This window comes from Apium graveolens, chromosome 9 (assembly GCF_009905375.1).
Source record: "Apium graveolens cultivar Ventura chromosome 9, ASM990537v1, whole genome shotgun sequence".
In the NCBI taxonomy this organism is placed as follows: domain Eukaryota; kingdom Viridiplantae; phylum Streptophyta; class Magnoliopsida; order Apiales; family Apiaceae; genus Apium; species Apium graveolens.
This window is the reverse complement of record NC_133655.1, coordinates 83,881,862-83,898,282: the sequence shown is the minus strand read 5'-3', so window position 1 is coordinate 83,898,282 and position 16,421 is coordinate 83,881,862.

Below are 16,421 nucleotides of genomic sequence, written 5' to 3'. Positions count from 1 at the left end.
GTAACACCTCCAAATCCGGGGTCGGGGATCCGGGTTGTCACGAGTTCCATTTCCCTTAATAATACCCAATCTTAATAAACAATCAACTACTCTGTACTGTGACCCCACAATAAACACACACACCACAAGTTATAGTCTCGGAGATGAATATCCAAAAATAACACGAGTCATTTTATTCCAAAATTATATGCCAATACACCTGAAAAGGGTTTCTGAATAAATTTATATTTCTTTGCCATTATTACAATTGATAAAGATACATAAGTCTGGTACATCAAAAGTTGAAAGCCTAGCCTATTGGTAGTTCCTACCTCAGCTACAGCGACATCAACGCCTATAGGAAACTGCGGAACGTTTCCTATCCCCTCACGAATTGGGAGCTTGGTCTTGTTCATCTTGTCTATCTGATGTTGTGTGATGAAAGAAGAAAGCAAGGGTGAGAAATAAGCCCACCAAAATAATATGTATAATGATTAACTATATATGAGCATTCTCATAGTACTCATGAAAGTCTTGGTCAAGAAGAAATGAACCATGCTGATATCTTGACGCGACGAAGTCGCAAAATATTTAGTATATATTCATATATACTTTTCAGAATCTTTGAAATCCTCTGCCATGTATAATATACACAGAGTTCCAGTTTATAATTGTATAAAACTATCGTTACAAGGTGATCTCATATATCTAACCTTGTCTCAATGTTTTTGTGAAAATCTTTGTCATGCATAAGATAATCATTAACCAGATATAAGTTGAAAAGATGAAGTTACAAGATACTTCAATATGCTTATATCTTTTTCGAATACTACTTGAACTACCACCGTTCAAGTTATAATTAGTTTCAAAAGTTCATCACATAGATGAGACTACAAGACAAGATTTGAATAGATTCAATCTTTGAATATCGTTATAAATAATGAAGTTACGAGATACTTCATTAAGTCCCGATATATATATATACACCTATATATATATACATTTCATACACTCCTTGAAAACCTCTGTTATGAAAATTATAAACAGAGTTGCAATATCCAATGAATTTGGAAAGGAGAAAACCTTGGCATAAACCTGATATCTTGCTGATCAGGCAAAGATACCAATAAGTAACCTTTTCTACTAGTAGATGGATGAATCCCCCACCGGTCATCACCCTGGCCGCATTAAGACCTTGTGCTGGACCGCCACCCGGCCTCTTACGCGTTGATGGACTGCCACCCAGCCACTTACACTTTGATAGACCGTACCCCGGCTTGTCGCTTATGCCGACTCAATTAGATGGGCTTACTTCCCGGACATTGGGCAAGTAATCAAATTGTTTTCTCAAAACAGCAACCTCGTTGCGAATGTAAAATACACCACAGAGCCGGATCCCTTAGATTTTGAGTGAGTATTTAAATCCCCTTCGAAAGGAGGATCTTAAATATAAAAATGAGTTTTGGGATCCGCCCTAACTTTTAAAAATCATTTTAAAGACTCGAAAACATTTTTAAGAATGTTTGGAGTAATGCTGATTTAATGAAATAAATCAGTCCCAATATATTAGAAAATATCTGAATATTATTATTTAAATAATAATATTCCCAAAAAGGATAATCTCTATAAAATAATCGAAGTAGAAGTGTTAAACTTATACTTGAAATGGGTATTAAATAACCAAAGATATACTTATACGAAAGTACTATCTTTATTTGAATAATCAAAAATAAGTTTGATTATCGAAACATTATTCTTTAATAAAATAAAGAATATTACTTAGTAAATAATCGGAGTCATAAGTCCTCGAATGAATATTCAAAATAATATTCATTAATAAAATAAACGGGGTCATAAGCCCTCGAATGAATATTCAAAATAATATTCATTAATAAAATAAACGGAGTCATAAGCCCTCGAATGAATATTCAAAATAATATTCATTAGTAAAATAAACGGAGTCATAAGCCCCCGAATGAATATTCAAAATAATATTCATTAATAAAATAAACGGAGTCATAATCCCCGAATGAATATTCGAAATAATATTCATTAAATAATATAAACTGAGTCACAAGTCCTCGAATGAATATTTAAGTAATATTCATTAAATAAAATAAAGTTATCGAATAAACCTTATTCGATTAATAGTTTTGAAAGCTATGTCAATATATATATATCATATACACGGGAACATCTACTCCCGGTTTTAGAAAAGGGTTCACCTTTGGGTCCCCTATCCTCAGGGTATACGGAACTACTGCTTATCTCTAGCATAGGTATTATGCAACTAATAAGCATTTGTACCAACAGATATATAAATCAAGAATACGAAACAGGCATGCATATATACCATATCACATGCTACAATATATCGCAAGAATTTGCTAATAACAAACATGCATTTATCACAAGACCATGCATATACACATATACATCACAACAACAGTTATACGGGTAGAAAACTTGCCTGAGCGACTGGGGGTTACAAATGGCTTGGGACGAGTCTGGTAACCTATAAACAACATATAAGTTGGAATTAAACCAAAGTCGCTTATGAATCTATACTTTAACCAATTAGACCCTAACATTCGCTTTTGCGCTTAACGATTCACTTAAGTCGCTCGAGTACCCTCGGCTCCACCATTTTTAATAAATTAACCATTAAGGGTTTTAAGGCGATTCTTTCGCGAATGCCTTACCAACTGCCTAATACACTTTACATAAATGTTTCATACTCCAATTAGTCCTTTAAGGTCTTTAACCTATGTTTCAAAGTAAGGCGAGGGGTAATGGTTCGTTCGCGAAACACCGTTACTTAAAACGGTCGTTTCTCCTAATCCGTACATCGGAATCAAACGAACCATATATCAAAACGAAGCTCGTAACATGAACTATCTAATCATGGCAATGGTCAAAACCTAGCAGTGAGATGAAGGGTCCTAATGTTAAGAGCAAAAACACTCTAAAGTAAATCGGACATTACGACGGCTATATTTACGCGATTACCAAATTTTAAACTACTCCAATCAACCACAATCTACCACAAATCAACCCATAACCACCAATACCACCAAACTTCATCAGAACCTTACTAACTCAGTCCATAACCTCATGATTTTTCCAACTTATTCAATCTCAAACAAGAGCTACTAATTATACTTAAGGTTCATCAATCAACAGCCAAGATTTATAACCCAAAATCATTATAATTCCATCCAAACTCTAAACATACAAGAATCATGCTCTCATGAACTATAACAAACAAAACCAAACCTAATACTCAAAGTAAAGTTAGGGTTTGGAGGGGTTATACCTTCCTTGGAGAGTGGAGAATCACTTAGGAAGCCTTAAATAACCACTAACTATCTTTACTAAGCTTGGATCTTGAAGAAAACATAAGAAAACACAAAGTTAGTTTTTTGAAAACACTATTCACCAAGAACTTAGATGAATTGATTAGATATGTTAAACATGGAATCTTGAGCTTAAACTTATGGCTTATCTTAGTTATGAATTATGGAAGCTAAAGAAATAAACCTCTTGAATTATGAAGGTGTGTAGCTTGATTTTTAAAATTTTCTCCTTTGCTTTTCATGGAAAAGCCGAGAGCAAAGAGTGGGGGAAGAAGAAAATGTTTTTGTTTTGGTTGCTTTTGATTTTTTTATGTTTGTTTTGCTTGTTAATTAGGTTATTACCATGGTAAATATTGTGTGGCTCACAATCATCCAACAACACACTTGCTTGGTCATGCTTATGTCACCATTTGATGTCACCCTCCCTCCTTTGTCCTCTTCTCATTGGTTTGATGACATCATCCCCACTAATCTCTTTGATTAGGTTTTAATTATTTGGCTAATGATCGCTGATCTGTTATACGGTTCGCTTAACTTTTGTTTTCATTTATCGTTTGAGGGATCATACCCGGGATCTTATTACTTAGGTTTCCTTAACCTTTCTCAAAACATTATATTCCTTTTTATGATCCCCTCTTAAAATCCTTGAATTTAAATCCTATTTATCCTGTTACCTTATACTCACTTCTTTCTGTATCTGGTGGATTTTTGGGAAAAATCAAAGTGTTCGAATTTGGATTATGACGATCTTTACATACACTTATATCCCATATAAAGTACTAATAAGATCTCAGAATAACAATAGAAGAACCCCTACATAGTGTGGCATGAAAAGTTTTCTTATTCAGCAAAATCACTATTCATAAGGGTTTAAAAAAATTCCAAAATTTGGGGTTATTACAAAAACTTGGCATTTGGTACCCTAGAGATTCTGGTTTTGATCTTACTAGTTATTCAGATGCAGATTATGTAGGTTGTAAAATTGATCAAAAAAGTACAACAGGAACCTGTCAATTTTTAGGAAACAAGCTAGTATCCTGGTTCAGTAAAAAGCAAAATTCAGTTTCTACTTTTACAGTTGAAGCTGAATATATTGCTGCTGGTAGCTGCTGTGCACAGATTCTATGGATGAAAAACCAACTGTTGGACTATGGTCTACAAGTGGACATAATTCCTATTTTCTGTGATAACACAAGTGCAATTTCCATCACTGAAAATCTAGTACAACAGTAAAAAAAAAGAACATAGACATCAAGTACCACTTCATTAGGGAACATGTGATGAATGGTACTGTGGAATTTCATTTTGTTCCAAGTGAAAGCAGCTTGCAGATATCTTTACCAAGCCACTTGATGAATCCACCTTTACTAGGTTGGTAAGTGATTTAGGTATGCTTAATTAATCTTAAATTATTTATGATAATCTTGCAAGTTGTAATGCAGCCAGAAACTTCATTAATTTTTCTGTTTTATATGAAATTTTGGCTAAGTCAAAATTTACATCTCGACGGATGTTCATTATCCATCGAGTTTGATCATCCATCGAAATATAATAGCTTGGTAAAAATCAATTACCTTTCTGGATTATTTTAAACCCAACGGATAAATGCTTTATTCTCATCCGTCGAATTGTCTACATCTTAGCCGTTAAAAGTACTGAACATTATCCATCGGATATACTTACAGTCTGTAAGTATATCACGATGGATGATTGACAGAATTTTGACAGTTTATCTTTATTTTTCATTTTTTAAATGGCTATTTTGGGCAATTCTCATTGGGTCTTTAATTTTTATCTTTAATTTTTATCCTATTTTATTTGAGAGTACATAAAATCCTAACTTCAGTTTATTTTTGCATTTATCTCTCTCTACTGCAATTAACTGTTCTTTTCTCTCTCAAAGAAAAACCCCTTTATTTCTGTAATTTCCTTGCTTTAACAATGGCACCAGTAGTAAAAATCATGTCTCAGTCTGGATTCATATATGAGAAGAACAACTTTGTGGCACTTGTGAATAAAGAGATTCCAGCATATGAGGATTATCACAAATTATGGATTTTGTGAAGGGATGCAAGCTTAGCTATGCCATGCTGGAATCACCCACAATCTACTGTGAAGTTGTAGAAGAGATGTGGACAGATGTGTACCAAACAACTGACAAAATCATCACTCTCTCCATTAAAGGTAAAGAACATTGCATTAACAGTGATATTATCAAAGCATGCTTCAAAATTCCTGATAACACTACTACTAAGCCATACACAGATGCTGATATAGTTAATTTGCTTAATTCTATGGGCTATGTACTTCCTACCACTAAGTTAAGTGAAATTAGGAGGCTAGGTCTTAGGAAAGAGTGGAGTTATTTGTGTGATGTAGTTACCAAGGTGTTTTCTGGTAAAGTAACTTTGATTCTGTCAACACTACAATGCTTAACATGTTTTACATGCTTCTTACTAATAAGTACTACAATTTCAGTGATGCCATTATATTTGAGTTAGGATACAAGTTATGGGAGATTATAAAGAGATCTAGGAGTGTCTATTATGCTAGATTCTTTATGATTATTGCTAATCATCTTTATGAGAATCTTGAGATTGTGAATCCAAACAACAAACTGGATTGTTAGGTTCAAGAAAGGAGAATTATTGCAGATTTAAACAGAGCTAATCACCACAAGGATGTGCCTCTTGTTTACTTGCTTGTCATGGAGGGTCCACAGATAAGTGAGGTAAATACTGCTATCTCTAATATCTCTACCTCTCAAATTTCTTTGCCATTGACTGTGGCTATGACATCTGTGTCAATGACCCAACAGATGCCTACCCAAGCCACAAAACCTAAATCTTCTAAATGCAAGTCAAAGAAACCACACTATGGTGTCTCTCAAAAGTTGCCAGTTTTAAAATCCACCAAAACCAAAGAGGGGAATGTGAAGGGTGGTAAGATAGGTTTGGGACAGGGTAAAAATAAAAAAAACCCTAAGAACAAGGATGTATAGGTGAGTGAATCCCATCCTAGCCACACTGCAGTTTTCCAACAAACTGCAGTGATTAATAAGGACAATAGCACATTGCTAGTTGCATCCTCCCAAAATGATGTGACTATTGAACAAAGCTCTCAACCAAGAGCACAGGCCAAGAGGGTAAAGGACACAAGCTCACCCCAAACTTATGCTAACTACTACCCCGACAGATGTTCCTCATCCGTTGGTACTCACTACACAAGCTGAGTTTTCAAAAATTGTTTCAAGTGTAGATGAGTTAGTGGTTGTACAATCACTCCTAGGTTTGAGGGAAGGGAGTGAACAAAGTGAGAGGCTGAGTTGCTCTAAGGCAAAAGGTGAGGAATTGAGAGAAACAATGCAAACTATTTCTTCCAGTCTGGCAAAAGTGAGTGAGTGGAGTTCCACCTTAGTAGGTGAAGGTGAGGGTGTGAGGGTGGTGAGCCAATGGGAGCCCTTGATGCAAGAATAGAGAGAAATTGAGAGAAAAGCAGGTACAGCTGAATGGGAAGAGCCCATTGTAAGTGAGTTAATAGATGTCAATGAGGCTGAAAAGAAATAACTAATTCAGCAAGAATATCAAGCTGTCTTAGATTCTGTTTCTTATGAAGATGAGACATTTACTCACCCTGTCTCAACTTATCAAGTTCTAGCTGAGCAGAAAAATGTGGCTGCAGAAAGAATGCTAAATCTGGTGCATACAACAGCCTCCATGGAAAGAGCCAAAGATGTCATCTCAGCCATGCCTCCCACAGCTGGTCATGATGTTAATTATGAAACTGGTGGTTCTGAAGAATTCTTTGGAGATGAAGATAATAATGAAGAAGAGCCAATGAACATAGGGGGAGAAGCATGCCCTAGCTCACAATCTAGCATGCCATCTTGGGCATTTTCCAAAGAGTGTGATGAGCACCATTTCAAGAAAACTCTCTGCCACATCATTCAACAAACACCGACAGTTCTTCAAGCAACCACCAATGCTCACACCAAGAAGCTTCTTCAAGCATATCTCAATTCTCTTCAACTGTACCAAATTCAATCTCTTCAACACAATCTGGATGTCACTTCACTTAAAACAGAGATTGATCATGTAATAACCCCAATTTTTGGGAATTTTTGAAACCCTTATGAATAGTGTTTTTGCTGAATGAGAAAACTTTTCATGCCACGCTATGTAGGGGTTCTGTTATTGATCTTATGGGATATTATTAGTACTCTATGTGGTATATAAGTGTATGTAAAGATCGTCAGAATCCAATTCCGAACACTTTGGTTTTTCCCGGAAATCCATAAGATACGGAGAGAATTGAGTATAAGGTAACAGAATAAAAAGGATTTAAATTAAAGGATTATAATAGAGGATCATAAAAAGGAATATAATGTATTGAGAAAGGTTAAGGGAACCTAAGTAATAAGATCCCGGGTATGATCCTTCAAACGATAGACGAGAACGAAAGTTAAGCGAACCGTACAACAGATCAGCGGTCATTAGGCAAACGATTAGGAAGTTAATCAAAGGGATTAATGGGAGTGATGTCATCCAACCAATAGAAAGGAGACAAGGAAGGGAGGATGACATCATAAGGGTGACATAAGCATGACATGGAAGGAAGGAGGTGTGGTTGATTTAGGACCACACAAATTCAAGGGCAAGGTGGTAATTTGCTAAATCAAAAACAAAACCAAGCCAACCAACTAGCAAATCATTTCATCAAAAATCAAAAAAAAATCAGCCAAGGCATTGTTCTTCATATTAGCTCTCGGCTTTTTGCCTTTTTCAAAGAAAAAAATTTCCAAAATCAAGATCCAAGCATCCTTAATTGGTAAGAAAATTCCCTAATCATCCTTATGCTTAGTTATGGCTATATCATGAGTTTAAGCCTTTAATTCTTTCTCTAACTTCTTCATTTAATCAATGAAGAAGACAATGAATAGTGTTTTCAAGTTTTTAACTTGAACTTTTTCTTGTTTTTCTTAAAGATCCAAGCTTTCCTAAGGCTTCTCCAAGCTTCTTAAGGCTTCCTAGCTCAACCCACCACTTCAAGGAAGGTATACCATTTTCAAACCCTAGGTTCATATATATTATAAGGTGATTTTGATGAGTAGGATGTTATTGTAGTTGTTGTTATGATTAGAGTTTGAGATTTAGAATGGTAGTGAAATGAAATGGTAATTTTGTGGTTTTGATTTAAAGAAACTTAAGAATGATTAAAGTAAAGTTTAAGCATAAGTATGAATGGTTAAATTGAATTGGTTGGGGTTGTTATGATGTGATAAGGATGGATGTTTGTTGTATGATGGATTTGAGGTTGGATTTGGGGTTGATTTGGAATGGGTTTGAATGGTTTAAAATTTGGAAATCACGTAAACATAGCCGTCGTAACGTCCGATTTTCTTTGGACTGTTTTTGTGCATAGCATTAGGACCCGAGAACCCCCTGCTAGATTGTGACCACTGCCATGTTTAGATAGCTCATGTTACGAGCTTCGTTTTGATATGTAGTTCGTCCGATTCCGATTTACGGTTTAGGAGAAACGACCGTTTCAAGTAACGGCGTTTCGCGGACGAAACTTTTTTCCTCGCCTTACTTTGAAATGTAGGTTAAAGACCAAAAAGGGTTAATTAATGCATGAAACATTTATGGTAAGTGTTTTAGGCAGTTGGTAAGTCACTCGCGAAGGAATCGCTTTAAAACTCGTAAAGGTTAAATTATTAAAAATGGTGGAGCCGAGGGTACCCGAGTGACTTAAGCGAATCAGTGAGCGCAAAACAAGCGTTAGAGTCTAAGTTAGTTAAAGTATAGATTTACAAGTGACTTTGGTTTAATTCCAACTTACTTGTTGTTTATAGGTTACCAGACTCGTCCCGAGCCATTCGTAACCCCCAGTCGCTCAGGCAAGTATTCTATCCGTTATACTGTTGTTGTGATGAATACACTTGTATATGCATTATCTTGCGATAGATGCATGTTGGTTATTTAGCAAATTCTTGCGATATATTGTAGCATGTGATATGGTATATATGCATGCCTGTTTCGTATTCTTGAAATATATATCTGTTGGTTCAGTTGATAATACCTATGCTAGAGGATAGCGGTATCTTGCATATACCCTTAGTATAGGGACCCAAAGGTGAAAATATTTTCTAAAACCGGGAGTCGAGGATCCCGAGTAGAGTTTATATGGATATGGATATATATATATATATATTTATATATATATATGGTTATAGTTTTTCCAAACTATTAATCGAATAAGGTTTATTCGATAACTTTAAACTTTATTTTATTATCGAGTATTATTTCGAATATTATTCGAAGGCGTATGACTCCTTTATATTAAATGAATATTATTTTGAATATTCATTCGAGGACTTATGACTCTTTTATATTATTTAATGAATATTATTTTGAATATTCATTCGAGGACTTATGACTCTTTTATATTATTTAATGAATATTATTTTGAATATTCATTCGAGGACTTATGACTCTTTTATATTATTTAATGAATATTATTTTGAATATTCATTCGAGGACTTATGACTCTTTTATATTATTTAATGAATATTATTTTGAATATTCATTCGAGGACTTATGACTCTTTTATATTATTTAATGAATATTATTTTGAATATTCATTCGAGGACTTAAGACTCTTTTATATTATTTAATGAATATTATTTGAATATTCATTCGAGGGTTATGACTCAGTTTATTTTATTATTTCAATATGATTTGAATATTCATCGGAGGACTTATGACTCCTTTATTTTATTTAATGAATATTATTTATAATATTCATTCGAGGTATTATGACTCAGCTTATTTTATTTATTGAATATTATTTGAATATTCATTTGAGGATCTATGACTCCGATTATTTGCTGAGATATATTCTTTATTTTATTAAAGAATAAGATGTCGATAATCAAACTTATTTTCGATTATTCAAATGAAGATAATACTTTCATATAAGTATATCTTTGGTTATTTAATACTCGTTTCAAGTATAAATTTTAATACTTCTACTTCAATTATTTTTATAAAGGCTATTCTTTATGGGAATATTATTTAATTAATAATATTCAGATATTTTCTAATATTCTGGGGACTGATTTACTTCATTAAATCAGCCTTACTCCAAACACTCTTTAAAGTGTTTTCGAGTCTTCAAAATGATTTTTAAAAAGTCAGAGCGGATCCCAAAACTCATTTTTATATTTAAGATCTTCCTTTTTAAAGGGGATTTAAATACTCGCTCAAAACCTGGGAAATCCGGCTCTGTGGTGTATTTACATTCGCAACAAGGTTGCAGATTTGGTAAATGAATTGATTACTTGCCCAACGTTCGGGAAGTAAGCCCCTCTCATTGAGTCGGCATAAGCGACAGGCCGAGGTACGGTCTATTATTGTGTAAGTGGCTCAGTGGGAGTCCATCAAATGCATAGGTGGCTGAGTGGCAGTCCAGCATAGGTCTTAATTATGACCAGGGTGATGACCAGTGGGGAATTCGTCCATCTACTAGTAGAAAAGGTTACTTATTGGTATCTTTGCCTGATCAGCGAGATATCGGGTTTATGCCAAAATTCTTTTCCTTTCCAAAATTCATTGGATGTTTCGAACTCTGTTCATACTTCACATAACAGAGGTTCCAGGAAATGTTTTCGGGATATATATGTATGTGGATATATATATATATCGGGACTAAATAAAGTATCTCATAACTTTTTCATTCAATAATATTTCAAAGATTGAATCTATTCAAGTCTTATCTTGTGGTCTCATCAGTGGGATGAACTTTTGAAATTGATTATAACTTGAACGGTGGTAGTTCAAGTAGTATTGGGAAAGATATAAGTATATTGGGGTATTTGGTAACCTCATCTTTTAAACTTATATCTAATTAATAATTGTCTTATGAATGACAAAGATTTTCAGAAAAACGTTGAGACAAGGTTAGATATATGAGATCACCTTGCAACGATATTTTTTATACAGTTATACACTGGGACTTTGTGTATATTATGCATGGAAGAGGACTTCCAATATTTTGAAAAGTATATATGTATATATACTGAATATTTTGCGACTTCATCGCATTAAGATATCAAACTTGGTTCATTTCTTTTGACCAAGACTTTCATGAGTATTATGAGTAGGCTCATATACTATTAATCATTATACATATTATTTTGGTGGGCTTGCTGCTCACCCTTGCTTTCTTCTTTCATCACACAACAACAGATAGAAAAGATGAACAGAACCAAGCTCCCGATTCGCAAGCGATTAGGAGACGTTCCGCAGTTTTCTAGAAGCATTGATGCCGCCGTAGCTGAGGTAGGAACTACCAATAGGCTAGGCTTTCAACTTTTGATGGACCAGATTTATTTATATTTATGAATTGTAATAATGGCAAAGAAATGTAAATTTATTCAGAAAACCTTTTAAGGTGTATTGGCAGATAATTGTGGAATAAAATGACTTGTGGTTATTTTTGGATGTTCATCTCTGAGACTATAACTTGTGGTGTGTGTTTATTGTGGGGTCACAGTACAGAGTAGTTGAGTAATTATTAAAATTGGGTGTTATTAAGGGAAATGGAACTCGTGACGACCCGGATCCCCGACCCCGGATCTGGGGGTGTTACAGAAATGGTATCAGAGCTAAGCGTTATAAACCTCAGAGATGATGGGACGTTAAGATAATAAGTTAACTAAGATAATAAGAACTCTTGCCAAGTTCATAGTCGGGCTACCTAACGTAGCACTGACAGTTAAAACCCTTATGGGAACCCTTATAGGTATCGTGATAGTAACATAGTTTGTTCTCGTATAGGGCAGCGGGGCACCAAACCTTGAGGTTCAGGAGCATCAGCATGAGGATGTTTTATTACAAGTTGGAGATCAAATTGTGAATCCGATGGAGTACCCTAATGAGGGACCAGATGAGGTTCAGATAGAGAATGCTGCGGTTGAGGATGTTATTCCGGAAAGGATGGTGGCTGAGGAGGATCTCATGGAGGATCCTGATGAGAATGAAGAGAGGACTGTTGAGGAACAGATGACCGTAGTCAGGGCGACTACCAGAGCTAGAATGGCCGCGAGGGTGGCCCTAGAGAATGAAGAGTTACCAAGGGCACAAAGGTTAATGAGGGCAGAAGGAGTGGGGCCTTCCACGACCCCAATTATACCAGTATCAGACCCTCTTCCAGAGGCTCCTGTAGACATCCATGAGGTTCCACCAGTTCCTGTTCCCTCCCCTGTACAGAGCCCAGCACATACTGAGGAAATGCCACCTTTATCCCCTGCACCATTGTCACCTGATACCGTGCTTGGTTATCCATTTGGATCTCCTGGGTCTGCACCACCTGTCCCCCATGGACTGCTAGATGCTACCACTCAGGCTTCTCTTATCGCTGATTATCATATGACTTTGGGTGGCCTGTCAGAGGCCAGGAATGTTAGGAGTGATCTGTTGGATCGACTTACTGCACCAAGGATTGAGGGTGGGATACTTCCGGCAGGATTAGCATATAGCATGGAAAGGATTGAGGCTACCACCCGTGTTACAGCTAGAGGCCATCTTGAGGGTCAGGTTGATCCAGCTCTACTTGCGACTATCTTAGACCTCATCACCTCTGTGATGGAACAGGTTAGGGATGTTGTGCGTGCTCACACCTCTTAATCCATGGTAGTGTGCAGAGCCAGAGCAATCAAACAAGGGTCTCATGTAGCACCGCTTTTGGAGGATTAGCCTAAGTTATGAATGATTAGTTTTAAATGACGAGATGACTATCTATGGTAGTACTTTTGGGATAGGAGCGATAAGTTCATATGATGTAATCCTCTTTAGTATGTTCAGTTGTTGTACCCTCGAACGAATGGTTATGTATATATTCGTTAATTTCAGTTCAGGTCAGTTTAATTGTGATAAATCACATTGTTAATTGCTCTATTAACACTTAAGAGAGTGTCATGAAGTTTATCGAACTTAAGAATTCATAATTTACAATCGTGCAAGGACTAAACGAGGGGAAGACTTAAGCAAAGTAAGTAAGACAAATATCCGGAGATTCTCAAAATTTTCCAAGTAATATGCCCCCACAAGGAATAAGATTAAGGGCAAACCTTGAACATGATAATCGGGGAGGCCGCAATTAAGATATAAAGAACCCGGAAAATAATAAAGTGGAAAATGAAGATTTTAAAAATTAAAAGATGACTCCAATTATGGGGAGTAGGAAGAAACATTTAGACTGAGGAAACAATGTAGTGGGAAATTCTTTCAGGACCTTTAAGTCGCTAAGCTCTCTGAGTTCTAAGGAACAAGCTGACCCAGCCGAGGCAAGAGCCTGGCTAAAGGAAATATAGGAATCATTTGAGATTCAAAATGATTGATGAACCATCAAAGACTGTTTTCATCACTTACCCTCCTAAGAGAGAAACCACCCGCCGGTGAAAGATCAAGAAAGGCACGGAGCCAGAGGTTAGAATAAACTGATTAAAGTTCAATCAATTGTTTTCGAGAAAGTAATTCCCAAGGTTATGGAGATAGTGTAAAAGCTTTAGAGCCAGAACAAAGGCAGACGAGTATGATGAATTGTGAATCTAAGTTGTAAAAGTTGTCAAGATTCGTTCTGAGGACACGAATCCAGAATGACGGGATGTTTAAAATCAATGCTTATGTTGTGTTGGTTCATGAAATAATGATAAGAGAAAGGAATATAACGGCAATAGAGTTTGAGGAATGATAAGGGAGTTGGGTATGAGGAAACCCTAAAGACTCATAGCAATAGAAATAGAAAAGTATGTAATCGTCAGGATGATGATGATTCACCATGAGTTAAAATTGATGGTTGAGGGCATAAGAGATACATATATTTTGTCCCCTGTAAGTTGGAAAGATTCGAGGAAACCTTGAGATAATTCGAAGGATAAATAATGAGACGCGGATAGACTAAGGAGACAAGGAAGTAAGAAATTAGGAAAATTGGATGAAGGAAGTGACCTTCAAGAATGTGAAGTGTAAGATCGGTGGCTTGATACCCAGATAGGGAGACGCCAGGTATGAGAGATATCCCAACATTGAGGTGACTGTTGAGATAAACAACAAAAGTAAATAAGGAATTATTAAGAAGAAGTTCACGTTGAACACGACCAATATCTTCCAGAACATCCTTGTTATCGTTACCAAATTAGGCAAGATAAGCGGATAACCGTTGTTATCTTTTGGAGGCCATATTTATTGACCCCATTTTGAATACAGACGTTATTGTGAAAATAGACATGTACTATCAAGGTGGGAATGATTGAATAAGATACCCTTATCAGGGATATATGACTTGAGTTATCCATGGAAGGATGCATGTACCTTTTTAAAGGTGGAATTAAGGATAGAACATCGGTAACTTAAAATGAATCTTAGGGGAATGCACATAGGTGGACATTTCACCCTTAATAGGGATAGTATGAAATCTGACAGTATGAATTGGAAAGGATTAAGGTAATAACAACCTTTAAGAATCAGTGGAGAAATTTTTCAGAAGTATATAGACAATGGTTCTAGTATTAGTAAATGGTATTTTGATATGCCCTGTATATAGGGAATACAGGAGGAACGATTGAAGGATAACCTTAGAGGTTTTACAAGGAGAAAGGAAATATTCGAAATTCTCAAGAATAAAAATATTGATAAAGGAAATATGACATAATTATAATGATGCCAAGTGGGGCACGTGTTAAACCACGAGAAAGTATGGATCGAACCAGTAAAGGTCGAAATTATTCAGGGCAATTAGGACTTAAGATAAAAGATGTTCTAAGTATGATTGAGAGTCAGTCGTGACAGTGATTAACCTCTAAAGACTGAGGCAATAACTTATGGAAAAATGGTGATATTTTTTTTTACTCATCAGATTTTAAGGAATACATCTTCACAAAAGCAGTGATTGAAATAAGGTAGAAAATTTATTTGGAGGTGGTTAAAATGACATTGACTATAAGGAAATTTTAATATCAGGAAAGGCCAAAGAGGTGGCCGACACTTTAAAGGTAAGAGGATAATTATAGGCGCTTGTGCCAGAGGAATACAGTGATGATGGTTAAAACTGTGAAGGTTGTATTATGGTTTGGAAGATTGACATTCCTTCTGATGACTGTGCAATACCCAACCGTAATAGCAGTTGGTAAAAGTTTAATTCATGTAATCGCCATGAACGGGCTATCTATCTTAGGAGGTCCTATCTTGGGATAAGCCAGGACCATGTTTCCAAAAGGACTAGACGAACCTTTGAGTTAAGTCTTCTATTTAAGGCATATGATTAAGAATGGTATTAACCTGCTATCGTTGCTTTGATTGAAACTCTTCTGCAATTTTATCTGCTTCACGTCATGAATGTACGTCAGGATCAGGAGTGTTCTTCATGAATCAAGAACGGTGATCATGTTACCTCCTTAGAAGAATTCGATATGATATGAATGGACTTCGTATGGTTAGCTATTAAAACTTCATGGAAAACGAATGACTACAGTAGGTCAACGGTGGGCCATAGTAATGTAGGAATGATTCTGAGAGTAATGAGCTGATTACTTACAACCGTGAGAGTTGTATTGGAATGGATGTTGAGAGTAAGTACCACTAATCGGGTCGTGGTGGTGTATAAGTTATCATTGATAGACTAATTAAGTCAATTATCTACCTATGATATATTTATTCCTTCTTATCGATAAAGAGTAGTATTACCCATACGAAGAAGGTTGCGGTATAGAAATGGATTCTAGTAACGATGAGATCTAGAATGAGATCCCAGATTCGATTTTCGATATCGAGGGAGTTTCAAAGGTGATTGTATATAAGCTCGAGGAAGAGCATGGGTCCATAGAATGATGGACGGAATAAAAATATTTAGGCATGGGAAATACGATGCTATAATACTTGATGCTGATATAAATACGTTTATGTTTTGTTCTCCTATGACAAACCTCTATAATTCAGAGGTAGGTTCCAAGCCAGATATTTTGTGGCAGTATATATATTTTTTTTTGATATATACAATTCTCTTCAGTTCGTTCTTTTCTCTTCA